Source organism: Zonotrichia leucophrys, chromosome 11, assembly GCF_028769735.1.
Source record: "Zonotrichia leucophrys gambelii isolate GWCS_2022_RI chromosome 11, RI_Zleu_2.0, whole genome shotgun sequence".
NCBI lineage: Eukaryota > Metazoa > Chordata > Aves > Passeriformes > Passerellidae > Zonotrichia > Zonotrichia leucophrys.
This window is the reverse complement of record NC_088181.1, coordinates 6,054,249-6,081,724: the sequence shown is the minus strand read 5'-3', so window position 1 is coordinate 6,081,724 and position 27,476 is coordinate 6,054,249. Positions and strand designations below refer to the sequence as shown.

The 27,476-nt window shown below is 38.3% G+C and overlaps 1 protein-coding gene across 2 annotated transcripts in view; it reads left to right on the top strand.

Moving 5' to 3' along the window:
* WWOX (WW domain containing oxidoreductase) overlaps positions 1 to 27,476 on the top strand; it is a 476,614-nt gene that overhangs the window by 277,952 nt on the left and 171,186 nt on the right. The gene's annotated exons all lie outside the window — the stretch shown is intronic.

The following is a 27,476-nucleotide window of genomic DNA, read 5'->3' as shown; positions in this document are numbered from 1 at the left end:
TTTTGCTCCTGCAAAATTATTCTGTGATTTATTTTTAAAAGTAATAATCTGAAGGATGCAGCAGTACTTAACACAGCAGAGATAAGATGAGGCAAAATTAGTGAGCAATTAATGTAAAAGGTTTTATTAGTTCTTTAGTTGAATTTGTGTAAAAAGTATAAAAAGTATTCATGTTATAGTCTACTTTGCAAAAAGTGCAGATAATTAATCTGTGCCTCTGTATTCTGAGCAATGCTGCTGTGGAAGAGGTAGATGGGCAAGTTTCTTAAGACTGAGATTTACTGTGTTAGTCCTCATAAACTTGAATAAAAGTAGAGTTTTATGTGAATTTACAGTAACCCAGCCCACACTTGTTATTCTTTCAAGTTTTCCTTATATTGTCAAACCCTCTGGTAGATTCTGGTGTTTGTATTAAAGCCCTTTCTGATTAATACATTGATTGTATTAAAGTAATTTCTGTTCTTTCTGTTCTCCCTAAACTGTCTTTTAGGGACAGTTACCAGTGAGGTTGTGGGGCCAGTTAGGTGCAGGAGGGGAACATTTCCTGGTGCATGGAGTCAAATTGGAGTTTGAACAAAGCAGACGTGAAAAATGCAATTTATATTTACATCAGAGCAGTTAGTGCACACAAAGCTGTGACAATCCCAGAAGACTGTGACAAGAGTTTCTAAATCGTAGGAAAACAAAAGCAGCTTTTAGCCCTCAGGAGGATTTTTTTTTCAGATCCTGCCTTTCTTGATAGGAAACACTAAATGCAACACAAGTAGTGGTGTGGGGTGTAAGTATGATTTAACTGTATGATTTACCTCCTGCTGGCATCTGTTTGATCTCTGGGACCTGCACATCCCTTACTTTAAATAATACTTCCATGGACTGCTTGCTGGGATGGAAGGAGTTCTGCTCAGGCAATCTGTTGATTCAATTCAACATCGTCTTACTTGTATTTTCAGTATTTTATTTATTTTATTTATTTTTCTCGTTGCTTAGAAAGAAATTTCTGTGACAGTGAATCCACACATTCTTCTCTTGGGCATTTGTCATGTCCTGCCTGAAATGCAGTTCAGAGTTTATTAAACAAGCCAGAAAATTGTATGCTATCTCAAGAATGTGACTATTTGCTGTTCTCCCTGAGAGATGCCATGTACTTGGTTCTCTTGTCTCAGTACAGGAAAGGTCTACTGCTAATGATGGCATAATTAGGTTATCACCTAATTTTCATTGGGTGATTCTTTAATCAGAAGGTATTAATGCATGTTGTGCTTTGTCAGTGCATAATACTCTTGGTGGGGGGAGGAAAATTGATAGAGCTGTATGAAAATAGAGCAGTATTTCTAAGGTAGAAGTCAGAGTTTTGGGGTTGCTGATGGCACATGGAACACAAAAGATTCCATGGTTTTCCAGGGTTTCACAGCAGCAGGGTGAGTTCTGCATCTGCTTAATTTCCACAGTTACAATGCCCGAGACAAATGCAGTACAGAAGTCATGGGACAGTGCAGTTGAATGTAATATCAAAAGGACTATTTTCAAAATAGTTCCGGTCATCAAACAGAAAAACACTTCAAATGTATTTGCCTGTTACTAATCACAAGGCAGAGGCTGAAGCACACATTTTATAGAAGAGTTTAATGTTGGCATAACACTGAAATCTGCTCTTTTCTCACGCAAATCCTGAAAATATGTACATAATTATACACATGTACACAATATTTTGCATAGGAAAATACATTTAATGCATATGCAAATGCATAATTGAGGTATGTGCTGTACCTGGAAGTATACAAAGATTCTTGTTGCCTATATTAAGTGTTTTTTTCCTGCTGGTTTGCTTTATCTGTGCAGTGTTTCTGTACCTCATGGGCTTGAGCCAGGGTTTATGTCAGGTGTCTTTTCAGCTGCATTTGGGGGCAGATCTGTGGCAGGGATAAGAAAGTGGAAAATGAGATCTTACAAAGAAAGTCATTAGTGTTGCCATTGTCAAAATAACAGCAGAAAACTGTGAGTAAAACTGGGATATTTAGATTTTTCCACCTTGAAAGTTTTTCTGGGTTTGGTTTGTGTCTTATACACAACAGGGTGAAAATATTTATCTAGTTAAAAATAAAAAAAGAAAAAAAATATCTTTGATTACAAACTGGCCTTTTCTCTGCTGCGTGGAATGTGTTAACATTTGCAACAGTTGTAAGAGTGTTTTGGTAAAACCATTAAAAACTACTGTGAGGAACAGAATCCCCCATTATGTCACTGATAAAAGGGAAACAATTGAATATGACCCAAGGGTGGATTATTGTCACCGAGCAATGTTAGAGAATGTGCATTGCAGTTTGAGTAATTGCAAAGCTAACTGATTTCCGTCCCTTTAAATTAAAATTGCACTATGAAACTACATTATCTAATTTTGCTTACCAAGACATTTAGGAACTGTTTTCAAAGTAGAGCAGACTTGAAGTCATCTGAAAAAATGGAGGGGAAAAAAAAAGTCCTTCTTGCATAAATTATTTCCTATAATAAAAGTTCTGGGCTGAAGAATTCTGTCAAACTAGAACAAACTTTGCACAGAGGGCAAATAAGCATTCATTGTCCCATGATCCAAACAAAATCATATAAAACTGCAGAAGTCAAATTGGTTACATTTTTTTTCAACATTTAATGAATGTAAAGAAGAAATTATATAAAAAATGGTTTATTTAGCTCCCTTACTTTTACTTGGGAAAATTTTGTCTCTCTCTGGATATAGGAAAACTCAGGGGATAAGAGATTCAAAGCCTTCTGCAGTGCTTATGCAGAAAGTCTGCTGTTAAAACAGCAGCAAGCCAAGACTCATTAATTAATCTTATTCCTATATTTTTCTCATGAGTTTATAATCTCTATCTCATCCTAGACAGTTACACTTCCCCCCCAAACATTTGTATATTTTAAAAGCCAGTAACATCTTAAAATACCAACTACCACAAAACTGAAAAGCTACCAGAATATTTTGGCTCCTTTTTCCAAGTTGGGAAACACATAAGACACAAACAGAATAGATACAGAACTTGGCTGAAGTTTACTTGAATTTTGCCAATGAAAGCTTGCAAAATGCAGCCAACTTGGCTATTAGAAAGATCCCTTGAGCCAGCACTAATTATGTCAACAAGTAGTTTGTGCTCAGTCCTTACTGAGTCCTGTGTTTTTATAGGATGGGAGGATGAATGTCATATATATGTAGGGAGCTGAGCAGCTGCTTCATTTACCATTACTCCATTTAAGGGTGTGCTAACCTTGCAACAACCTAGTGACATCATCATTTTTCACCTTATTCCTTTCTCATGGGGTATGTCTTCACAATAAGCCAGAGGTGAAAAGGTTTCCTCGGCAGGCAGACAGCCTGCATGACAAATGTGCTGAGGAGTCAGAGAAAATTTTAACCTGCCCTACCTAGCCACAGTCACTTTTTGCACCTAGGAGCAAAGTGATAAATGGTTTTCTTCAAAAGCAGGGAGGGGTGTAAGGGAGAAGACATGGGAAAAGAAAAAGTAGGATATGCCACATATGATATTGTGCTGAATGGATCTGCATGCCTGTTTTTGTTTTCCCCTCAGGTAAGCAAGCAGAGTGCCTGACCCCTTACATCTTGGTGATGGGGTTCAGACAAGGGGATGCTCTTTGTCTGAAAAATCTGAGCAGTATTTCTGCATTGAACAGGTCTGTGTTACACTCACCTTGGTGAGCTGGGATTTGAGCTGCATTTTTACTCCATGTGTACCATGGCCTAATCACTTAGAAAACATTCTCACACAGAACTGAAAAGTCACTGTGGTTTTTATGGATATTCCCTCTCACTCCAGCATAATGCCTGATTTTTCCATAGGTAACTTCAAATCTCTTAATGTACATTAAGAGATGTTAATGTTCTGTTGTGTCCTAGACTAAAGCCAGGTGTAAGTGAAGCTCATCACCCTTTGCAGTTGCTCATCTGCAAAATACTTGGCTTAACAGCAGTGATTTTAAAATATGATGTAAAATTAACTCTGAGGGCAGTGTAGACATATCTATGTATTTTCTGTAGCTGCTTTTAGTTATTAAATAAGTAAAGATGTGATCCAAGACTTTATGAAGTATTTTTCCATTGTGAACTCAGGGATGGCAGGCTGGAGGCAAAGCAGTGAAGGATGGAATGTTCATCTTGCATTGTTGTGCTGGGGCAGAGTCTTGCCAGAGCTGCTGAGCTGAGCCAGGTGTGCTGGTGGGAGGTGTTTGTGTCTGTTCAGTGGCTGTGGGGTGATCCCTGAGCTGGGGAGGGCTCCTGGCCCCTGCCTGTTCCCCTGTCCCCATGGTGTCCCCTGCAGCAGTGGTGGCTGCTGTGCTCATCCCACAGCCAGGAGCTGATTCCTGTGTGATCCCTGCACCTCCAGGGAGAGCTGATGGAGCAAGCAGGGTCATTTAAACCTGGAAAAAAGCAGATGGACGGGACAGATTTAGGATCAGGACATCAGGATGGATCTCCAGGAGATGGGTCAGGATCAGGGAGGGGGTGATGTGAAGCTGCACCAACAGATCTGGGCACACAGCTCTGCTCTGTGCCTCTCATTTAAGAAGTTTTGTGGATGTGGTAATGTGCATAAAATGTGTGCATTGTACCTGCATAACTTGTCTGTACAGCCTGCTCTGTAAAACCTCCCAAAGAGCCAGATGGGGACAGATCTCTGACACTATCATTTGTGATGCACTGTATAGAAGACTTTTCAGATATTTTAATTGTCACGTTAAGATTTCAGATGTAAAGACATCTTGATTGAGCAAAAAGGCTTTTAGCTAATTTAAGTTGGAATAAAAGTGAGTGTTTCAAAGCTGTATGGTGGGAATAGCTCATAAATGAAGCATTTTCCCCCTTAGGGATATAATCAGAATGCAGAAAAATCCCTGTAGGAAAGACATTCATAAATTAGAAAAAAAATTGCTAAACAGAAGCATCACATTGCCAGATATTAAGCTGGAAGTATGCTAAAAGAACCCTGGCCTTGTTTGTAAAGTTGTGAATAAATCTGTTAAAAATAATTGAATTTATATTTAACTTGAAAAACAGGGTAAGATCTTTTATTCTGCACTTATAAGTTTGAATACACCTTCAGCTGCTCTTAGTTATCTCAAATTAAATCTTAAATTGAGCTTGTGGTTCTGTGAATTAATACTCTGGCCTTTCAGCTCTTTTGCTGAGGTCATTCAAATCTAATGGTAGAAATGGTCACAGGGTCAAGTCTGGGTATGTAGAGTATAGAAATGGTTTAATGATGCCAGCAGATGTTTGCATTCTGCATGTTGGAGTTGTAATGCACTGGTGGGCTCTGTGAAGGCACTCGATTATCACGTTATTATATCTTCATTCTATCTGAATTGTGAGGTAGGGAATAAGAATGCATTAAAATAAGGTGACAGTTCTGCCTTCAACCAACAAAAATAAGCAAAATCAGAGTTAATTTTCTCCCTATGCCCTTCTTAACTGTCCCTATTGTGCTTAGTCATTGTCAGGGCCCTGGGAGGTTAAACTTAAATAAATAGGCTGCAGTTGGCTCAGAAAATTGAGACACATAAGAATGACTTTGAAGTGCTTTGGGTTTACCCATTATAAGCCAGAACTTAAGTATTATATGTGTAGACTTTATTTCTCTATTAATGTCGTAATTCTGTAAAGGGTTGAAAATATCCATGAATATGAAAATATTAATAACCAAGGAGCCAATAAAGAATTATGAGGTCCCAAGCAGGTTTTGTCATATGGACTCAATGTTGTTCTTAAAATAAGTGCAGATTTTTTTATAAATATATTAGAAGAACAGGGCATGCATTACACAGTAGCCAGTTTTAATAATTTTTGATTATAAAGATATTAAAAACCAAATAAATGTACAGAATTGCAAGCTGCACTGTTTGCAGCTTCTAAATACAGACTTGCATTCTTAGTGCTCATTTATTCTTTTTTGTTTAAATTTGACCTCCATTCCTCCTCCTTCTAAAACACATTGTTCCAAAAGCACTGGTGTTTTTTCACTCAGAAACACAACATAGCCAACATCACTAAACAGGAAGGATCCCAGGACAGTTCCATTCCAGTTCATGTCATTTTGCAGAGCTCTATTCCTAGGCTAAAAGTCACACATGAAGTTTCATCCTTTCGCTTGTAGCAATTTAAAAAATAATTTTATAGTAGTTTTAAAAGTAAGTAAATGAAACATGACCAAATGCTGACCAGCCTTTTGTTTGGCCATTCTGTGTAACACCAGCATGGGATATTTACTGCTGTTGTGAGCTTTATTTGTCATCTCTCCTAGTTCCTCCCTGCCACCTTTCTCCTTGGTGTGCACAGATAATTACAGCCAGCCATGGTGATTGTCATTAAGGCTGTGGCAATAACAACTCTTCACAAATATACTGTGATTTGAACCCACTCCATCATAAGTTTATCCAGTAATAATGCATTTCATGGACCCAGAGGGGGGTGAATATATGGCAGAGCACAGCTGTAAATTGCAGTAACTCCTTAAGTCAACAAGGACTCAGTGTCCTGTCAGGTGGGGCACACATTCCATGGGATGTGTTTTTCAAAGGCTGCTTACAAACTGTCTGTCCTTCCTCCAAAGGTGTGTGCACAGCAGCCTTGTGCAGAGGGCAGAGCCTGTGTGCTCCTGTTTGCTGTTTGGAGCCAGCAGAGCGTAGGAGAGGGAATGAGCAGCCGCCCTCTGGGTCTTCCATCGCTATCCTTGCAAATAAATAAATAAATAACCTAAATTCCCCTTCCTGAGCCAAAAGCTGCCTTCAGGTTCACCTCTGCAGTCTTGTTGAAAACAATGTATGAACCAGCAGAGTGCCCTGTGGTGACTTTCAATTCCCCAGTGCATTTCCTGTGCTGCCACATGTGCAGAGTTCATGGGGTGGGAAGGGAAGGGAGAGCATCTTCTTCCCTCTAAAAGTCATTTAGGCAAAACCTGCAGGAGAGCTGGAGCAGTGCAGGCATGGAAAATCACTCGAGCCTGCTGGATTGTTATGTTCTCTACAGTGTGGAGGGCTGTGGTGAAAAGTGATAAATTTGGTTCTTCTGCACTGTATTATCACTTTGTTGCTTAAGTGGCCTTGTGAAAAGGCAACAGCAGCCCACAACAGACAGCACGAGTTAAGTCCATCAACAGCATGATTTTTCTAATGTGAAATCTTGCTACCATTTGTCAGCCTGGAGATGAATTTTGACAATCAAGAGATATTGTGCAGGTGGCTGGAATAATTTTGATGCGTTGATTTTTTTGTTTGTTTCCAATGCATGCTGATTAATCCTAGGTTGTATATCACACCAAATTGGAAAACACAGCCTACCTGTGTGATGAATGTGCTTAGAAAGGTTTAAAGTTTTGCTTGCTGTAACATCAGTGTCCTTGAAGTCTGTGGACTGACTGATCCAGGATTGAGAGTACAACCCTCTCTCCCTCTCAAATGCCCCTTTCCTCCTGCCCTGCTCCCTCCTGGGAGGCTGAACCCTGTGATGGACGAAATGCTAAGTCTGTGCTAACCCAAAAGACCAACAGGAATTAGATAATTCTTTATTGCTGACTTTTCTGGGGGTGGCTGCCTGTGCTGCTGGGAAAAGGCAGGAAGGCAGTGATGGGCAACTGGAGGCTGTCCATGGTTCATGAGAAGTGGAGGATGGTAACCTTAATCTTCACACAGATAAAGCTGTACCTGCAGCCTCAGCAGGAACATCTCCAGAACCTGCACACATGGCTCAGGTGAAGCACAAGTATGCCTAAAGGTTCAGAGTAAAATCACATAGAAATTACCTTTTCATCTATTTTGTCTGTGGACTTGGTTGTCCCGTTTTTTATGTGTCTTTGTGCAGGAAAATGTGTTGGTGCCTACAGATTTAGTAGCATTGTCATTATCATAAAATTCTAAATGAGAGTTTGCCTTTCTGCCCCCCCAGACTGAGTGCAGAGGAATCCCAAGCCGTGATCCTGGAGAGGGATAACTGGAACAAAGGCATCATGTTGTACAGGCTGGTTTTTATCCTCAGTCAGCTGGATTGCAAATACAGAGATAAATATGCATTGCCAAAAAATGGATTATTCTTTTCTTTTTCTTTAAATACTGCGGGGTCTCTCCCTTGTTCTACAAGAAGACCTACAAGGTCACCAAATTAAACCTTTATACAATCCAAAAATTGAATCTTAGTACATCCATTTTCCTAACACAATTTCTGCAGTACCTATTGGTGCTGACAGTTTTGGTCACATATCTCTATTGTGCTGTTCAGTTTTATTTGACAGTGCAGGATGGCATCAGCATGTATTGGAGGTAACATCTGAGCTGTGGCTGCTCTCTTGGGACTGCTGTACTACTTTACCTCCTTGCCATCATAAATGGATGTTTCTGTCATTCCCTAAGATTTCCTCCTGGGTTAGGCATCTTTCTTTAATTATTAATCAAAAGCAATGTAACAATCATTGCAAACAAATGTATCACTGTACTGAAGCAAGGATGTTAGATGGGATGTTAGTACTATTAGTGGAACAGGGTTTGGATGTAAAGGTTGTGATCTTGTCTTTTGCACATCTGCTTGATACATAAATTATTATGCTCATCTGAGTATTGTATTTCCCTGCTGCAAAAAGAGAAAAATGCAGTAGCCTGGTTTTTTCTGCAGCCTGCAAACTGAACAAAGGCCAAGTGACTTATGCAAAGCCATTCCTGAAATCTGTGACATAGCTGGGACAAAAATGTCCCGAGTTTGAATACAACCATATGCTTACCACAGGGAAAAAAGAGAGCATGGCCACAGATAGGCAAAATCCCATTGCTTTTGTTCGAGTTGAGGCTGGTTTCTGAACTCCTATTGTCTGGGCAGCTGAGATGAGTGGATGAACTTCGTGTGACCAGAGTTTTCACAAATGTTCCACTTGCAACAGTCAGGCTTTCAGAGGGAAATCTCCATTTAATGTTTCTTGTTTTTCTAGGCACAAATTAGTGTCACTGCTTGGTTCCCAGTTTGCATTCACTCACACAGGTCTCACTTCAGGCACGGGACCTGTGGCAGTACCTGGGGAATTTCTGCTGTGAATTAAATACCTCTTGCTGGAGGCTGCACAACTTCCCTTTGCCTGCTCCCCTTCCTGCACACCCAGCTTGCCAACCTAGCCACAGGAGATGGGGTTTCATCACTAAAAACTGCTACTCATTGTCTCAGAAATAGAATATCAATATAAAAGATTTGCACAGAAACAAAGCAAAGGCTTCACTCGGTTTCCATTCAGAGCAGCAGCTCAATCCTGCTGCTGAATGTGCAGATGTACAAAGCTGGGGCTCTACCTAATAAAACATGTGTGATCAAATCTGAACTGCTTGTCTCTCCTTGAGACATTCATTTAATACATAAATTTAATATACTTTTCTTTGATAAAACTCTTATTAGGTGTTGAAGACATTGCCATCTTAAATATCAGACTAAGGATATTTATTGACTCCTGCAAATCAGTAGTTCTACTGAAGATATTAAGCTCCAAAATAAATTATCCATATTTCATTGTGTGCAGTGTGTAAAGGTACAATACATTCCATTGTAGTGTTTAATTTTTTTTTATTCTTGAATTTCTTACAGGTATCAGTCTTAATTCAAGTGAAGTCAGGCCGTCTATTTTAATATTAGCATAACTGTAAAAACTGCCAAAAGGAATTGCCAGCTTATGAACATTCATTTCCATTTGTGTTCACTCAAATTTTCAGAATCTCCTTTAACAAGCCTCTTGCTATTATAATAATAATATAATATAAATATATGCATTTATTAAAAATGCAGTTTTGCAGCCCAGAGTCACCCTTGTAGGGACACTAAATGGTGGCCCTTATTGTTGGAAAATAAAAATATTCTCCTTCTCCTGTTAACCTCATATTGACTTTATAGGAAGCAGAGGGCAAACTTTCCAGAGCAGCTGATAACTGCTGTGTACTCCACTCATAATGGAACTTGTGTGAATTCTTGCTTAGGCTGATTTGAAAAATACACACTGAAATGTGAAAATGATATCAAATTCTGGCTTTTTACTCCTAGAAAAAAGAAATCCAAACAGTGAGCTCCACTATTTTAATGAAATTGTTTTAATCTACCTGTCTTGAAAACATTTTCTTCCTCTAATCCTGCTGCACTCTGGATGTGATCACTATTGGTGGTAATGAGGAAGAGGTCAAGGTTCCAGTTTTGCATTTCTTTCTCAGTATCATTTACAGCATTCAGCTTCTGTACTTTTAAAAATGCTTGACCCCAACCTGGCTTCCACTCTTACAAGCCTTAACCTCACCTGCCTATACCAGTCTTGGCAATCAGGGGATGTTTTTAAGGCTTTAGGAAGCCACAGACAATTAAATAGATATTTAAACAAATAAAGAAGTGATGTTTGCTTGTAAGCTTATGCCAGCTCAATTTCCTTGCTTTTATCTTACTATAAATACTATCACTATGTGATAATCATGTGAGAATTACAGCAATTTCCGAGTAATTTGAGGTTATCAGTGAAAGAATGCATGTTGTGAAATTCTTCTAAATTATTAGCTAGATCCATCTTTAATATACATTCTATATAATATAATTTAGTGTTATTCCAAAGGATTTTTAACTGCAAAAATAATTACCAATTGAATGTTTGAATATTTTATTGATGGTTAAAAATTATAAAATCTTCCATGCGTTCATGGAAAAATATTTTTTTGTGTGTAACAAGACATTTTAATCCTGCTTTTAAAATTGCCTCGGTTGTGGGTGCTCCTTCTATTGCAATGAATGGACTAGTGGCTGGTTTTGGGTGCATTAAACAAGAAAGATGTGATCTACCACAATTAGGTCCATGCAAGCAGTCAGCATCCAAATTACAAGTGCTCTTAACAGGTCCTTCAAGTCTGAGATTCACAAGCATGTTCCTGTCTGAGCTCATCAAAATATATGCAGAAAACTACACTGCATTTTCAGTTGCCTTGTGGGTTTTTTATAGAATATTTGGAAAGATGGATGCCATGTAGATCAGAGACTGCTCTTACAAAAGTTATTAATCTCTGAGAACAATTTCTCCACAATATTTAAATACCTGGGGTGTAGTGGGAGAAGTGGTTTAGTTGTGGACAAAGAATAGTTCAGGAAGCTGCTGATAGGAAGAGAATTGGGGGGTGAAAATATTCCTCCCAAATTCTGGGATTCACCTTTGCCTCTGCTGTGGGTGAACAGTGGTGAGGGAGATTCCCTGCCTGGGAGAGAAACTGAATTTAAACCTCAGCTTGCATGCTGAGAACCCAGTGAATTGCAGAATGTGTCCCTTTACTCTGAAAAAGAGAAAAGGAACACGAGCAGTCTTGGGCTCTATGTAAATTGTTTCATTGTACCTGCTAAATATAACATGAAAAACTTGAGACTTGTAAAATGTCACCTGCTCTTATCGAGCTTTGAAGAGATTACCTCTTAACAGAAGTTTCATTTTCATTTTCTCCAACACTTACTGAAGTGAACGAGGGCCGTGACTCCTTTCTTTCCTAATCCTAGCCAGCAACTTGCTTTTTTCTGTGTTTTATGTCATTCCATATGACATTGCATCAAGGCAATTCAGTGCTGCATGCAGGTGAACCAAAAGCAATTTAAGTCAAAAAATGGACAAATATGGATGTCATTTATAAAGCTTGTTCAAAGGTCTCTGGCACAGCTCAAAGCTGAACACTTTGGAGGTGCAGCAAGGTTTTCCTCCGCTTATTTCTGAAGCCAAATTGTGGGGGTTTAATAGAGGTCTGCTGAGTGAGTAGCAGACAACACTTTGTACTTAGAACAATCCTTTCATAATCTGAAAGTGGTTTTGTTTTTTTATTATTTATAGAAACTTTTTAGAAGGAAAGTATAGGAGCCATTATAAAAACAAGTGTAGCGGTGTCAGTGGAACAGCTTTGCAGACTAAACCCCAAACATCTTGTTGTACAGTTTGTTAAAATCTAAAATCTTGTCCAGTGTAGAAAGCTGGAGTATGATGGGGAAATAAAAGAAGGAGTTTTTGATGTCTTCCCTGTTTTCACATCCATTTGAGTCATATCCTGAATGCTGTGCAGTTTGTAAATAAATTTATTACAATTAATTATCATACATTTCCTGTATTTCCAAAAAATATGTTTGTCAGATATATTGCTGTTGATAAAAATGGGTTTAAGGATTCTTGTCAGTAGGTTTGGCTGATTAATTAAGGAACTTATTTTAATAGCAGAATAACATCATCATAGCTTCTTGAAGCAATTAAAGTAATGAATTACTTGCATTCCTTTACATTTTATCTTCATTCTCTATCTTTTGCTACACTCTTTTCCAAATAGTAAATATATTCAGTAATTATATCTGATAACATGTAAGTAGTTTATATTAGATAGTGAGATATATAATGCAGATAAAAATAGCCTAGATTACATCTAGTGTATATTACATTTATTTTATAAATGTGATGCCTGATTGCTGCATGTTTCAAAAGAATTCTGAAAGTTTGATAAACTGATAGGCACTTTATACAGAGGATTTTATTTCACACACCTCCTTAGCTCTTGCAGTTACTTGTGGAACAAAAATGGTTTTAAGAGTGCATGGCAGCAGAGCTGAACACTAAGGGAAAGATGGGAGCATATCCAGTTCAAACTGCCTCTGGTATTTAAGGCACAGCCACTGTTTAATATTTTAATAATAGAACCCAATAACATTTGTGGATGCTATATCCTTAAAAAACCCTAAAATCAGCCTGCTGCTGTAGTATTTAAGACTTTATCCCACATACTGAAACAGACTGTAAATATTAATTGAAATACTACTACAGAACTGTTGCCATTTTCGGATACTCTTGAGATTAAAGCAAAGATAACTAAAAAATGCTGCTGCCCTTAAGTAGCAGCTTCACCTCCAGCTTGCCAGGGTGGCTGTACCAGGGCAAGAGGTGTGGGGTGTCTTTGGGGAGTGTGTGGAATGCACCCTGAGAGATGCATTTCTATGCTGTCCCTCTGCAGCCTCTGGGTGTGGGGCAGCTTTGCGGGGCAGAAGGATGGGACAGTGAGTTCTCACATCCTGCTGGTGACCCCAAGGGCTGACCCCAGTGACCCTGCAGTGGCTCATGGCATCCTCTGTGCCCTGGGTTTCTGTCCCCTCCAAAGGGCTGCATTTGGGAGTGTCACTTTTGCCTGAGTTTGACCTGCAAAATGGAACTTCATTTGGAGAGTGTTAAGGAAGATGAAACAGAAAAGCCTCATAAATGTGATTGTCTGGCAAAAGATTTTGAGAATATAGAAACTATAAGTGAGATTGAAATGAAAGCAAGCTTTGAGATACCTCAGTTACTGAACAACTGGAAAACAATGGTGTGGCTGGCTGAAGGTAATCCCCTTTTGATGGAACAACACACTCTGCTTGCAGACAGGCCCAAGGGTCAGCGCAGACCCCACAGCTTGGCAGAGGGGTCCAAAGAGGAGGTTTTAGGGTTTAAAATGTAACACAATATGGTAATGTAATGATTCTTATAGGCTGTATGTAAATGCTATAGGATTTGTATATTGTACTAGATTGGTTAGTGAGAATTAGAATATTCAACACAGAAGAAGATTTATTGTATTGTAACAGGAACCTTGCTCTCTTACCCTTTTTGACTCCCTTACACTCTTCCCCTCTTACTCTCTCCCGCTCTCATCCTCTCTCCCCATCTTTTTTCTCGGGCCTGCTCTGAGCTGTGGCTGGCAGCTCCCAGCAGGGCTCTGCACCCAGGCCCTTTGCAATAAACCCCAAATCCCAGCAGGGCCCTGCACCCAGGCCCTTTGCAATAAACCCCAAATCCCAAACCTGGCTTCAGAGATCTCTCATCTCCATCAATCCTGACCGTCCTAGCCCCCGATGCTCCTACAAGAGAGCTCTCCCAAAGGGGCAGAAAAGGAGTCCCTGGCAGAGTGGGAGCACAGTCTGAGAGGACAATTCTGCCTTGCTTTGAGCCAGCACTGCCTCTCTGGGCTGAGTGCAGCTGACCTCAGCCTTGTCTTCCCAGGGAGCTTTGGAGGGCAAAGCCCAGTGAAAAGCTATATGCCATATTATTAATTTCTGCTTTGGTGAAATATTCCTCAGCACTGAACAAACATTACAAGTAACGCATCTATTTAATGGGGTGTATTATTTTATTATAGCTGGTTGCTATAATGGGCAGTTAAAGCATGATAAACAAAAGCAGCAGAAGTGTGATGTAGGAGATGATCAGATCTCTTTTCCTTATATCTGTTTTGTCAACTTGCATTCATCCTCTCTCTGTTTTCTTTGGTGGGCAGTCATCAAGGCGTGAAATAGCTGCCTTCCCACGTTACCAAGCCATGTAAATTTTGCTTTGGGAATGAGTTTATTGCAGGCAGCATTCCTAATCATGGTGCCTGAGCACCACTTGCACAGGGAGGAGCACACAGAGTAAATGTTTAAATTTTTAGAGAAGGCGTAATTAAAGTAATTCTCTAATCTGTGGCCTGGATGAAGTTTAGCATATGAAATAATGATAAAAGGTCATAAATATGTTAGAAAGTTAGCATATCAAAGTAATTGAGAAAAAAAATGGTGACACTCAGATTGTTGATGCAAATGAGCATATCATTAAATGATGCTCTGAACAAAAAGACTGGAAAAATGCCTCTAAAACACGTATTTTTCTACTGCCAAGAGCAAAATGCCTTTTTTTTTTTTTTAATGTTAAGGTTTAGAAGTCTTCCTGTGTTTTGTCTGCTTGTATAGGTTGACTGTAATTTTTTTTCATTTCAAGACCTGTATCCTATTGATGTTATTGCTGTCCACTACACTCCTTCCTAATGGCAGAGTAACACTGAAAGCATAATTGCATTTCCTAATTATGTGTAATTAAGCAAAACCCAGATGATGTATTCAGTGAGCTCTTGGTATAGCCAAGGGTCAAGGACTTCTGGAATTTTGTAGCATTTCTCTAAATAAGCACATTATACTGTTAAAGCCAAGATACAGTTTTGTGCAGTCTGTTCTGTAAACCTGCTTAACAGCTAAAATTTATAGTATTCATTTATTTAGCTGAGTAAGGATATAGTTGAGATTTCCCCCCTCCCGTTTTTAGATTTGTCGTACTTAACCCAGGAAAGGGACTTTAAACTCAGCACCATAATGTTCTGCATGCTGACAAGCTAAGTGATATTTATTTTTTCAAACCTTAATCCTTTTGAAACATGGAGAAATAAATACATCCTCTTATCTAGCATATGCCTGAGACTGGAAATAAATTCTTATTTCCTTGTAGTCCTGTACCAATGGTCTACAATGAATAATTTGGGCAGTCTCAGTGAATATAATAGGAAGAGCTTCTCTATTACCAGTGATAATTATAAGGCTCATAATGGGAAACCTCCAAAGCCCTACCATCAATCAAGGAAAATAAACAATGGAAAATGATAGGTATATAGAAGTGAAAATTGCAAAACCACACATGAAAATGCAGTATTTTCTGCGGGGTTATAAATCATGGGGGAGTCATAATTTTAAATGTAATTAATATTCTCAGATTAAAACGTAACTTTTTAAGGACTTTAGCAGACATTTTTAGAATCAGGAGCCGGATGAGTCAGAGCGTTAGTAATGGGATTAAGGAGACTTTCACTTCTAGATCATTAGGTCAAATATGACCCAAATCCACAGTGCCTGAGAGTTATCATTTCACAGCTGTGCAGTGGCCTTTGTAAAAAGATTTGTTGGTTTTGGTCTAGACCACAGCAGGAAGGGTCTGCAGCCCAAAACCAGCCACTCTGTGAGCAGTTTTATTCTCAGCAAAAACAAAAGAAGTTGGCCTCCATCATCTCAAAACTTGCATTTTGGAGTATTAGAGCATCATTAAAAATCCTATGACATGAATCCTTCCAGTTGCAGAAGCCAAGACCAAATTGACCTTTGTGATGGAGCTCCCTGGAAGTGATTTCTCCAGGCAGGGATGCAGATGAATGTTGTTTACTGGAATTTTTTTCTCTCTTTGTGTCATGAATGCTTATATTGGAAACCTAAGACAAAGAGGAGGCAAAGGCTTCCCACATGGCTCAAAAAATAGATTTGAGTGATCGCACCGAGGTCCAGTTCCATGAGTTTAGCCATCTACACCATCTTGTTGGTAAAATTCAAGATTTGTAAATTAATGATGTTGGTTTTTATTGAATGTAAAAGAATTAGGGACCCACCAAATGTAAAATATTAGTACCCAAATGTTGAAAACCCTAGTTTTTGGGTGCTCAGGGGTTGCACTACCATGTGCTTTCTTACATTTCCTTGTGACCAGTGCCATGGCCTCACCTCCCTTTGGACTGTGGATTATTTACCCCTCTTCAGTCTAGGACATTTACAGAGATGCTGACTTGCAATTTTCCATTCCTTTCTTTTTGTTTTTCTTTGTTTTTCCTGGCCAAAAGCAAACCCAAGTCCTTCCTTTCTTTCCCCTCTTCCTTCCTGTCCCCTGTGGCCCCCAACCCACTCTCCAGACACAATCATTTTTGGCAGAGCTTATATTGTGAAAATACTGGAGGACCAAGGAAATGTCTGTTGCTCTAGTTCTAGTTACAGTATGAACATCACCAGTGGTTTATTCTATGGCCTGAAGGATTCATATCTTTAAATCCTTTGTTCTGTTTTGAGATTCCTCCATGTTCTTTTCCATACCTCTGACTGAAGGTGAGGCTTTTCTTCACATGATTTTGCTCAAACCCAAATATATTTTGGACAGTAGAGAAGCCTGTCTATAGTCTGACTAAAGTTATTTGTAATGTTGTTTATTCATGCATGCACAATATTGAGTATTTCCCAGAAATATTTGTTCCTGTGCTGGAAGGTTAAAAGGGGCAAGGACCAGTGAATCATTGTAACCTGGTGCAGCTCTAGCAATGCAGTTTGCTGCAGGGCTTTGTTTCCTGTTGTGAATTTCATTTACTAGGTACCCATGGCACAAAGCTTTATTAATTGCATGGAGAAATGACACAACTATTATTCCCAGTAACAAATGAGTCACTAAGTTTGCAACAGCAAATGGAAGATAAATGCATGCGTGTGAGATCTGAAATAGTTATAGGAGCTCTTCCTAAAAATACATTTCAACTGATTTACAGCATTCTTGAGTAGTTTAATGTGCTGTACTGTGGGTGATATATTCAGATTTTCAGAGTCCTGATGCATTTCTGAAAAGAATGTCCAGTGTTGTTGTAAGGATTAAATGTCCCACGGGGAATGAAGGCACCAGAGAATGGAGGACAATGAAACATTAGATGTAAAAACAAACAGATGTAGCATAATAAGTAAAAGGTCAATATGTGCTGAGGACCAGCATCTGTAAAACCAGAATGGGAATTTCAAATAGTCAAATAGCAGAGCTCCCTCCCGTCCCTCCCAGACAGAGGAGCCATCAGCTCGTGCTGAGCATGGGCTGAGTGAAAGAGCAGTTCCCCTCTGATATCTTTACTTGCTTATTAAAAAATTCATATGGTTAATATTTAAGTTTCAGAAATCTGTGGCCAGCAAGAGAAAGTTCTTCTAAATGACCCCGTTTGTGCTAATGTAACAATCTAATGAAAACTTTAGTGCTTATCTTTGCATAATTTCCATTCATTTTTGCTGTTCTGATTATTAAAATTGCTCATTTAAGGACTATCTTTTGTTTTGTTTGATTTCAGCATTCCCTTTGGTAAGAATTGCAAAAATTGTGAGGAAGTGGATTTAATAGACACGGTCTCAGAAATGGTTAGTTAAATGGTGCTGCAAATACTCCCAATTTTTCCCTTTGTTCTTCTACATATGTTTAAAGATATTTCTGTTAATTTACAATTTGAAAGGTGGGTGAGAAGCAGAGAGTTTGAAAAATAGATTACTGTCTTCATTAATACAGGTTTGACCTACAAAGTCTTCACGTACTTAATGATTAAAAACCAAAGTACTAAATAATAAATTATAAGAATTTATAGGAGTCATCATCTTGAAATTAGCTTACTGAATGTTCTTATCATAATAAATCTGAGTGGGTGTCTAATTTAGTGTTAGCTGACTAAAATTATATGTTGCAGTCAGATAAAAAAAAAGAAAAAAAACTTTTGTTTCAAGACAAATGATATGAATTTAATCAGAACTAACCTGAAAGGCTACCATATTTTGTTGTGTCTACTTTGCAGAAACTTTGGCAAAACTGGTAGGGGTAGAATGAGGATCGATTTCAATTTGTGAATCTGGCAGACAATAAAATTTCCTGTAGCAATTCAGAGATGTTTGTGATAACGCTTCCCTCACTGCTCCAGCCAGTCAAAAACCCAGGGAACAAATGACAAAATATCTGCTGTATCCCTTATTCAATCTCAGTACAGCAGAGTCGTTTGCCAAGATCTTTTTATATGATTGTAGAACAATCTCTCTCTTCCCTCTTTATCTCTCACCGTTCTAAAAGATGTTTCTCAATTCAGTTCGAATGCATTTCTCTTTTCACATGAATATGAAATGTCACACAGAGACTGGAATGTTTTCAGAGCTGATGAGCTGCTTCTAAAATTCAGCTGCTGGGAATCCTTGAAGGAAAAGAAAGAAAACCAAACATTAATTTAGGAAGCATATTAAAAAGCAGTCCCAATCAATATTTTGTTTCAATGCAAGCAGTAAAAGGGATTCTGAGCCCTTTCTCAGGACGGTCATTCTGAGCCAAAACAAGTGTGGAGCCAGCCTGTAGAGAGCCTGTGCTGCTCAGGATTCACTGAGAAAAGGACTGGAGCCCCACTCTGTAAAATGTGCTCAAACCCTAGCAAAACACCTTTGCAAAGGAAATTTCTCTCTGCATTTTATAAAGAACAGCCAGAGCTGCGGAGAGTAGTCAGGTTCTGCTTCATCCTTTTACTTTGCCTCAGTCCCTCACCCTAATTAATTAGAGGGAAATTTGCCTTCCAGAGAAGAAGAAAATACCTCTGGGACTTTCATCAGGAAGTCACAGCTCTTGTGTTTAAAAGGGAAAATTGTTGTTGTTGTTTCAAGTGTGAGAATTTTAAAATGTGATTCACCAGTACTTAATTTTTATCATTAGTGCCAATTCTGCAGCGCTAAATGCTGTTGATAATATTTAAGTTTCTTTATGTAAACATAATTTTTGATTGCAGATTCCTAATCAGAACTAGAAAACCCATGTGCCTCAATCATTTTTCCCAAAGAGCTCCTGGAGATCAGATTCATCTCTGAAAATGCTGATTAGTCAGGTTTCATTACATCCTTTCTGAGTATTCAAATGTGGAAAAAAGGCAAAACAAAGATGGGAGTGTAAAAATTAGATGCATTATCAAATTAAAAGAGCTTATATCTCTCATTTTCTAAAAAGCCTTTACCTTGGCAGATGTCCTGATGTTAAACTCACTGTGATCCCAATATGACGCTCTTTTCCAGTTCTACCCACCACAGATGCCCTAAAATAGAGAACAGTTCAGGTAATTAACATGTAACACTGTAATCATTGTTAAATTGGACAAGCGGGTGCCTATGAAATAATTTTTATTTGTCTAATCATTAACAGTCTGATCCAAACTCCCATTGTTTTTTAGGAGTGAAGATGAGCCCCATTTTCCATCTAAATTTTATTTTCTGCCTTTTAGATCATGACCAGTGGTATTTCATTGTATAAAGTAGTGCAAAAAGTGAGATGTGAGGGGAGCACATCTTGGGAAGTCAGTCTCTACAGCTGCCAAACACACATTCCAGGGCTCTTGGAGCCATGGGATAACTGAGAATATTAAAAAAGGAGTAGGTGTGACACTTCTCAATATAGTATCAGGTCAAAGGTTGGACTTGATCACCCTTGGAGGTCTTTTCCAACCTTAATGATTCTGTGATTCTGTGGCTGTTTTGTGCTCTGCTCTTTCCTTTGTGCCTGTGCAGTTTAACCAGAGTTTGTGGTGATGTTTCAGAGAGCAGTGAAAGATAAACCAAACACGAGGACAGAGCTACTTCCATGTTCAGTGAAAGAACACTCATTTTATAAGAGCTCTGGGGTTTGTAATGGGAGAGCTGTAATGCACTGATATTTTTTTAACACTTATTTTCAAGTATCATTAGCATTACTAATGTGAGTGTTACTTTTAAAGGCTGGACTCAGCAGTTTCCACGTGTTCCAGATTTCTGGCTGCTGATGTGCAGCTGTGCTGCTGTGTAACAATGCAAGGTCATTTTTATGTCACACATGTAGAAATAGCAGAAATTGGATTCACTCTGGATTAACATAAAGTCCCCTTAAGATTTCAGTGGGAAAGAACAAACAAACCTCAGCATGATCCGTTAACATCAGGATTCAGGGATAACCTCCAGAATGGGCTCTAGAAACACAAGATTACAGACCATGGTCACTGAGAACTCTCTGCACTTGGATGTTGTAACCTTTTTCCCCTGGTCTTTAATTATTTAGCTACTTAATTATGTTCTTTTTATTATCATATTAATCATTATTGTAATATATAATTTATTATTATTTTAATTTATTATTTTTAGTTATTTAATGCAAAGGAAAAGAGAATTTGGGGGGTTTTTCTACTTCATTTTAATATATCGTGTTTTTAAGATAAAACTGGAAACAGATACCTCGGTGTGATACATCCAAAGATACAGACAGGGAAAAGGAAACAACATTTGGCAGTATCAAATTTCTTTGTTCTGAAGTGGTGCTTGCTTACCTTCTCCCTGCAACTTGTTGAAGTTTACATTTCCATGTAACATTATGTATTGCATAATTTTTCTTAGGATTCAGCCAGCCTGCTAAGAAAACATTGAGAAAGGAGAAAATGTACATTTCCCAAATCCACCATACTTTGTACCCAGGTCCACTGTGCAAACCAGCAAATAATTCTGTGAAATTAGAGAAATGATGGTTTTTTTTAATCTTTAAAAGGAGATAATGTGTGAGCAGATAAAATAGGGCAGGGAAGAGCCATTGGGTTTCCAATTTCATAAAGGCTTGTGGTTCAAAAATACAAACACACAGCCTGGTGGCCAAGAAGCTTGTTGTTGTGTTGGGATTTTTTTTCCACATGAGTGATATTCTTCAGTCCTGCAAGTTAGTAAAACCAGGACCACTTGCCATAGCTATAAGCTATCAATAAAAATTAATGTACCAGAGGGAATTGAAAGGAAAAAAATGTACTTAAGTGTTCAGGGCCATCGAGCCACCCATGCATCCTCTGTGAGTGTATTCCGGTACTGGAGCTGTTATTGTTGCCATGGGCTGCCATTTAATGTTATTTTCCTAAGTAAATGCTTCTGTGCTCTGATCAAGGACATTGGCAGTAAACCAAGACACAATCTTCAGAAAAATATGGTGCTGAATGGTATTGAATGCTGTTCAACCAGACCTGGTATCAGAGGATAACTAAAGCCTCTCTTTTTTGAAAGTCAGTTCAAACACAGGTTTAAAATCCTTTCAAGAAGGGAAGAGTTCTCCTTTTCTATTTTTCTTTCTTTCTTTTTTGAAAGATTTTTCTTTAAAGAATGACAATGGGAATTAGAAATGAAAAAAGAGGACTGGGATATATCCACTCTAAGGTGATTTTAACTGAGGAGAATGGGAAGATCAACAGCAAGTCCGAAATCCCCAAAGAAACATATTTCTGGGATGGGTTTTTGTGTTTGTCTGCCTTTCCAAGAGGGTGTTTGTTGTTAAACTGAGGGGATCCCCTGTTCACTACATCTCCATAGTGATTTTTTCTGTGGGAGATAGTTTTGTACAGAGATAGGCTCTGTACCCTGCCCTGGTGGCAATGGTGTAGTTCTGTGTAAAAGAAAGGGACAAGAGGTCACCACCTGGATGGCTGTGTTGAAGTAAAGGAGTTTCCACTGAGGAAGACTAGCATGGATAGCATTATCTGATTTTTTCCCTTTGGTTAAAATGCTAACTGTACTGTGTTTGTCAATCAAGAGAGTGCATGTTGAACATGGAGTGTTGCTGCATTGACCCCTGCAACATCTGAACCCACATTTGCTAAAATAAAAGACCAAAAAAAATAATATCTGGAAGGGGTTTCCATTTGCAGTGATCTGTGTGCGGAGCTGTAAAAATTGCATAAGAAAGGCAAGATTGAAGTGATCCCCCAGGTCAGTGTTGCCATCAGTCCACAATCTCCATTCCTTCCTCAGGATGATTATTGTATTAAATGTTACCTTTGATTCATTTGTAGTTAAGGCATTAAACCTACATTTATTCCAATAAAGTAATGAAGGACAGGGTCTGTGCCCCAGGGGCCTGAAACCATCATTTTGGGTATTGGACACACTGTGGTTGCAGCAGAGAATCCTTTGGGGTATGTGGTGAAGAAAAATGGGATTTTGCATCATCATTTTCCTGTGGGAAGGGTCTGTCCTAGGGAAACCCTGTGCTTTTTGCTGCAGGTGTAAGAAAACAGCCAGGTGCCATCCCTGGGGGATTTGTTTTTTAAATCAAACTTTGTTAGCCCTTTTTTTTGGTGAAAAAGAAAAGGAGGATATTACAAACCATGGGACTGACCTGGCTTTTTTGTATGTGTTATTGATAAAATATTGACAGCCATCCTTATTTATAAATCTTCAGGGCACAAGAACTTGTTTGAGGCATTCTTCAGGTTTATTCAACATGTTTTTGTTCTCACCCACCTTTCAATCCAATCCTTTCCATTTTCTTTTGGTGAAGCATTTCATGTGTGGCAGTTTTTCACAAAAAATGCCCATACAGGGATAGATCAAATTTTAAACCATCTGAGTGCACTTGTTCTAAAAAATGGGAAGAGCAGAAGCCATGGAAAGAGACAGCAAACAGGAAAGAATTTTTCCCAAAACCCAAAATCTCCCAGCTTCTAATGCTTAACATAATTCCGTTAATTTTTGCCTTGTAAACTTCTAGCATCCACCGTGTCTTGTGGGAGGGATTTAACACCTAACTTCATATTGCATGAAAAATTCAGACTTCTTTGACTTGTTTTGAGCTTGGGAGCTGCATCCAACTCCTGTCTGAGTGAGGTTCTGTCCCTGTTCCCCCCTCCAAGCTGCTCACAGTCCTGAGGCCACGACTACATCCCTGCTCAGCTGCCCTGTGAGGAAGAAGATGCAGAAGTCTATTGTGTACAGAAGTTATTCCATAGCAATAATAATTATTTCTTTAGACTTTTTTGTAGCTCTCCACTGCTGGTGGAGAGTTTTTTAAGGTGAAGGTACCAGAACTTCTCACACTTTCCAAGCTGCAGACAATCTTCAATTTATACCCTGGAAAAATTGTGTCTTTTATTTTATTCTCTACTTCTTTCCAAATAAATCTCAGCTTCCTAGCTAATTTTTAATTGCAATGAATATTGAGCTGATGTTCTCATATCACTGTGATAGATCCCCAAGATCTTGCTCTTGCATTCTAAGTTTGATACAGACATGTAGCATTGCATTTTTTTCCCCCATGTGCATCATTCATCTGCTTATAATTTCATCTGCCAATTTGTTGCCTGGTTGCTGAGCATCATGAGATCTTTCTGCAAATCTTCCCAGGCAGCTTTCATCCTTGATAGTGTGAATAGCTACCCTTTTTACCAGTATTGGTGAGGAAAGAGGGGAAAAAGTGGAAAGTCTTTTTCCACTGCAGATGATGCTGCATGGACACAAATTGTTTAGAGTGAAATCCAGATCCCCACTAGAGGCAATGTGATTAATGGAACTGAAACCTCAAAAATGGTCTTGCAGCTACATTTTTAATGCATAATATTTGCGTGAGTTTGACATTCAGCAAAATGCTTTCTCTCATGCCTGGTTTGAAGTTAAAGATATAAATGGAATGGCCTAGATTTTATTTATGCATCTAAAGTTGTTAAGGAGGTAAAGGAGAACTCAGAGACAGGCAGGCCAGATTTCATATCTCCAAAGCACAGTCCCAGCATTCACAGAAATTTCTCTACCTGTTGACTGAATCATTCCAAGTTGGGCTGATTTTGGTAGCTGGGAATTTTCTATATTTTCATAGAATAAGCAGATGTTTGTTTTATTGTCCAAGGGAGAGGTCATAATGTCTGCAGTGTGATCTTGGAGAGATCAGCATAAAAATGTGTCTCTGTCATGCACATACACAAAAATACACACATTGCTGGCAATGGATTTCCTAGGACCAATTTTAGCTAATGTTGCAGATTGTGAATAATTGAAAAATGTAGTGGAAATGCTTCATCTGAATTTTGTGTGAGCAATAGCTAATGAATATTTGGGAGAGTTTCTGAACTGTTGCTTAAAGGCTCACCACACTGCTCTGTGCACAAAAAAACCCTGCAGACAGCTTACACTGAAATTTTGAAAATCCTGGGGAGAAAGAAGTTTAAACAAAAGCTTTTCCAACTCTTTGAGTTCCACAGTGTAGAATTAAGTTAATAAATAAGAGCTTAATATCGATAAAAAGTAAATGTACATCAGTGTTCTGAAATCTCAGCATTCTGTGGCACTAAAAACTCTGTCAAATCTGATGTCTTCAGTGGAGTTTTTAAGTTATCTCTAAACCTGTCGATCAAAGATAAAGTATTGTTTCATTACATTTTATTTTAAGCAGGGGAAAGTGGAATTGCATTTGAAAAAAAACCAAACAACTCCTTTTTTTCATTTTAAATTGGGCAGGAAGGGTGAAGAAAACTGGACTAGAATCATCAGGGTTTGTACCACTTTCAGAATGTGAAGTACACAGTAAATTTTGGGGTTTGTCCTTTTGTACAGTGACAACAAAGCTCCTTAGCCAGTCTTTCTAGATGTCTATAATTCTCCCAATGAGGAAATGTTCTCTTTGCTTATTTCTAATTTAAAGTTCTTTATTTTTCACTTGTATAATAATTTGTATTGACTTAAAAGTAGCAAGACAAATTAACATTACCTGCAAAATATAAGATTTAGATTTTGCTGGTGTGGGTAATTCCCCCTTTCAAACCACTCCTCATTTCTTTTTCTTTTCTCTCTTGATACTCAAATTTAGGTCATTTGTCCGTCCTAATAGCTCTTACCTTTCATACATTAAATTTCATTGCCAGCACTCTAAAAATCCAAATAAATTATGCCATTTGCACTGCTATCATCACCCTCTGTAACCTCAGAAAAGTCAAGGAGAATAGTTAGGCAGATTTTTTTTTTCCTTTTCTAAATCTCTACCATTTACTTTCTATTATGTTACAAATATGTGTTCCTTTCTACCTTGCCTGTCAGAATGGCTTTCTACTGTTTTCCTTGCTAATGTTGACAAGGTGATTGACTTGCAGATTTCTATAGCAGTTTTAGACCTTAAAAAAAAAAAAAAAGATAAGAAAGAAAGACTGCTCTTATATTCCACAAATTCTGTCTTTTTTAAAAACTGCTTGAACTTCAATTATGATTTGTGGCCTACAGATCTTTGACAAGAATAAATCCTACAGTGTCTGGTCTGACAGACTCAATTTTTGTTTTGAATTGCCTCCTACTTTTCTAGTCGTAGGCACTGTGGTAATTATAGACATAGTCAGTGGATGACAGCCAGGATATTGTTATTGTAGTCTTTGGTTTAGAGAAAGTATTAATTTCATATTTCAGTTGTTTTACATGCTGTCAGGGTATAACTCTTTCCTTGATTCTAGAGTACTGAAAATTAAAAGTTCTGGGCAGTTCTGCTTCAATTCTTCAGCCACATCTGTTTTAATTGCTAGGTTTTATTTCTTTTTATTGGTCTGGCACATGTCTGTAGGGGCTTATCCTGCAGAAATTTTTTTAGTATGTACTTATATAATCAATTCTGGTGAAAATCAGCAGTTTGAATAGAATACAGTCAATGAATATTTTTATGTTTGTATTTAAAAAGGAGGGAAAAGCCTATGGGTGATAGTTCATTATTAGCTTATAAATATAGTATAACTTCCTGCATAATTACAGGTTTTTATAATTTTTATAATGCTTTTTGCTTATTTTCCTTTGGATAATTTTCAAAGTACTATTATTCCCTCAAGAGATCTCTAAGAGGCAGAATTTCTGGCTATTAAAGATTTGCCATCCCACAAGCAGCAGACTGAGAATGCCTCCAGGTTATTTATAACTGGATTTTATCTCAGAAAATTAACTAAAGAAGATAAACCAAAATTCTAGGGGAAAATGCCTTAAACGTCTCATATATTATGCTGTGCTCAAACAGCTATTTTAATTTTAACAGCCTGGCAAGCCCAGTGGAGCTCTTTTTCTGGTTTTGGGCACAAAATAAGATAACACTTTTTGAATTCCTCCAGGAGATCATCTAAGTGCACTTAAAGTGGAGGCATAAAATATGAGTTTACAATGTGATATATTTAAGCTTCACATGTTAGTTTAATTGATTTTCTGTGTTTGCTAGTTCTGAGAGCCCCAGAACTCCTAATTTGCCCTTTAAAAAAACAGTACATTTTCAAACCGTTGCTTTAGCAGGCAAGCTGCTTCGTTCTGCAGAAAGTTTAGTTGTGTTCTGGTTCCTATAACCCTTTCCTGATCAGCAGCACTGAATGTTCTGCCAAGATTTCAGCAGACACACACACTTACATGCCTGCAAAACCCCCTTGGTTTTGGTGGGCCACTCACACGGGTAGAGTTTCACATCTGATGTGTGCTCCTAAATCAGGGATGGAGTTCCTTAACTGTGATTTGTGGGTGGAATTTTGGGGGAGCAAATGAGGAAAACCAGCCTGCCAAATGCAGAGCACCTCAGCCGGGCTGCCTGTGAGAATTTAGGTGTCTGATGTGATTAAGCTTAAAATAACAAACTCGTTTTCTGTCTGACATCCGTTATATTTGAACTTAGGTCTGGCGGGGTGAAAGGTTATTGCAATAATTTATTGTACCTTATAGTACAATCAGTGTTTAAAAAGGAATGGTAGCTGAAAGGCATGTTCTATTCTTACTTCAAGAGAAAAATACTATCAGATTGCAAGGACTAAAATACTTGCAGTTTCTAAGTATGCCTTGTAAATAAAATTATGAGCAAGGGATTTTCAAGCTGAGTTTTGGAACTGAGTACCAGCTCCTTTTCTCCATGTTTGTAATAATAATGCCTTGCATTTCTGATTATGTCATTGTGATGCACAATTGGGTGACCTTTGCAGTTGACAAAATGATTAACAATTTCCTCTGGCTTTTGCTTTTAATTATTCACCTATGTGAGGTAGAGAATGGACTGTATGAGCTGGAGCACGTAAGGATGATTGGTTCCTATCAGTGTTGTCACATGGCAGAAAGGTCAGAACAGCTGCCTTCAGTGTGCTTAGGCTTAGAGAGTACTCTTAAAGAAACTGGCTTTTTATTTATGGAATTGTATTATGGAATAAAAATTGATGTACATATATATCACATATAAACATACTATATATATATATATATATATATAAAGATATGGTATTGATAGGAAGATTTCCATAACATCTTGAAAAATTTTAGTCAAGGAAGAATAACAGCTCCCCAA